Raw genomic sequence first — 2,801 nt, 5'->3', positions numbered from 1 at the left:
TTCTACTTTCTTGCCAATTCGCGAGTAACTGACGAAGACACGTGTCGTGCCACGCCGCCATATTTTACAAGGAAGAAGGCCTCGCCCCCAAATAACTTTAACGTGTAGACGAAGAGGGTCAAGAAATAAGCGTAACAACGGGAGTAGGTAACGAATAAACTTCTTAAAACGTGTCGAAACAACCCACTATAATACTCGGTGTTACGCCGCAATCTCACTCGAAACGACGGCAGATTTCGTCACCCGTCCTAATTAATCGCCATAAAATTACCCTATTCCAACGTCAATCCATCTTATATAATGGCAAAGGCGTAACGGATGAGCTTGTGACTTGGTCAGGAAAATGTTACGATGCTCGAGAACGGTTGGACAAACGAAAATTTGAAATCGTAACGTAGAAATTACACTGCAAATTTAATACGATAGTAAAGGTTACGAAGCGCCTTTGGCAAATAGAATTGTCCTCCTCCCATACAGGTTCCAAAAAATCCGATGTTGTGTAACGTCACACGTAATTAAGGAAAGCGTAGAAAAAATAAAAATAAGAACGACGTAAGAAGAATGCGACCCATTAATCGATACGTTCGTTCGTCTGTGCGTAAACGTTACTCAACATTCCTATGTTATGATAGGGATGTTGAGAAATTACACGTTAAGTCTTTAAAAAAAAAAATGGAGGATAGAACGAAGTAGAAGGGTCACCTGTCTGTAATAAATATGGAAAAAATAAAAAATAAAATAAACTACAAGAAAAAAAAAGAAGCCGAACGAGTTTATGAAACAGTCGAATGAACTACGCACCTGATCGAACTCGAATGTTTATCCCTGAAAACGCTTCCAAGTTTAAATTTAGAATTAGTTCGACATTCTAAAATAAATCTGTGGAAAATTTATCGAATTTAAAAAAAAATTAAATTACAATAAACCTGTGTAAGCCGGAATCACACGATACCAAACATTTTTCCCGTTCTGAACAGGTTTTTTTTTTAAAAAAAAAACATAAGAAATAGCTGTGTTGCAAAGAACTTTTCCGTTTAGGCAGGTTTTCGTTTTATTCAAGTTCCACTTTTGGACAGGTTTTAATATATTTAAACTGTAATTTAAATTATATTCGTCTTATTTTGATATTAATATAGAAAGAAAGTCGCTCCGTTTCGAAGAACTTTTTTCGTTTTATTTGGGTTTCGTTTTAGACAGGTTTTACTGTATCATTTACTTAACTGAACAAATAGAATTATGATTTTGTTTAATTAAATACATTATAAACAACAAAGGCCCACAGAATATGCCTGTATTACAGGCTTTTTACAGTAAGGCCTATTAAGAGGTTAACTAGAAAAAAAAAGTCTAGGCCTGTATTATTAATTCAATGTTTTTGTGTTCCATGTAATCATGTGGTTCAATAAAAATAATATAAATATTTGTGTTTTTTGCTTCTTCGTCTGTTATGTGTACGGTAAAACCCAGTGCCGTAACTAGGCAGGTGCAACAGGAGCACCCGCACAGGGCTCACTTGGAAGGTGGGACAAAATACATGTATTTGTTTTATTATTTCTTCAAACCTAATTAATCAAGGGCCTAAATGCAAATTCTTGCACAGGGCACAAGAATGGCTAGTTACGGCACTGGCAAAACCTGTCCAAAACGGAAACCTGCGAAACCCGAAAAATATTCGTGCGATTCCGGTTTACATTACTTATTAATAAAAGAATTTGGGTTATTCTGGAATATAATCCGATTAACAATAAAACAACGTAAAAATCGAGATTTACGGTAGTGACTCCCCACCAAGTATAAAAAGTCACTGACTGACTACATATACATGTATAAGAGCTACGGATTTTCGGGGGTAGATTTCTCTGCCCCCCAAATGCGTAAGGTAATTCCGAATATCGGGTTCGAAGGATAATTGTTTTGTTAGGTAGTGTGCAGAATTTCAAAATTTTCTATAGAGGGATAGCCGAAATATCGCTAAAAATAGCTCTATGCCGAAGAACTTTCGTTTCAAGCAACTCCGATGCGTTCAATAGTTACAGGGTCATGAAAATCTTATTATAAGATCCCTCTGTGGTACTCTATAGCTTCGTGAGGCCGGGCGAATTTGAATTAGGGGCCTCGTGTATAGTATTGACTTAAGTCATTTTTCTTCGGGGGAATTTTTTGGGGAAATACTTTTTTATAAAAGGTTGGTTCGAGATCTCTTGTTAGTGAGAGTTCTAGGCCTTTTTTCCACAGGGTAACGAACCAATGAGATTTCTTCTGTAATATGAGTTTCTTGATTCTTCATAATGGAGAAACCTTCCATTTTTTCAAAGTACTGTATATTCCTTAGTTTTTAAGGTTTCAGTTCTTAATAATTTCTCGATTTCACCAGGACCTAATTCCAGGCCTATATGAATTGCTGATTCTTATCACGGTGGGTAATTTCGGTTTCTTAAATCAGAGAATTGTTAAATCATTTCTAAATTAGTTTAATTTGACAGCGTGATTCATTTTCAATTGTAATTTTTAGATTCGTTTCATGCTTTATTTACTGCGCCTCCTGCTTGGCTTTTGACTGCATACCCTTTGGAGACTTACATAACTTTATTCTCAAGTTTGGCAAGAAATTTCTCATGCCCAATGAGAGTAGGCTCCAATGTTGAAATCATTGGAGAAACTGGTGACATGTGTTTGGGAATTTTTGATAAAATATCCTCCTGACAAATTGCCTTGCGTATATTGAATTCCCAAACTGAAAAAAATCGAAATGGTAAAATGATCTCTATTGCTGTTTTCCTCGATATTGAAGAAACAATCCG

This window comes from Centruroides vittatus, unplaced genomic scaffold (assembly GCF_030686945.1).
Source record: "Centruroides vittatus isolate TY-2023 unplaced genomic scaffold, ASM3068694v2 contig_2682, whole genome shotgun sequence".
Taxonomy (NCBI): Eukaryota; Metazoa; Arthropoda; class Arachnida; order Scorpiones; family Buthidae; genus Centruroides; species Centruroides vittatus.
Note: the sequence above shows the minus strand (reverse complement) of the source record.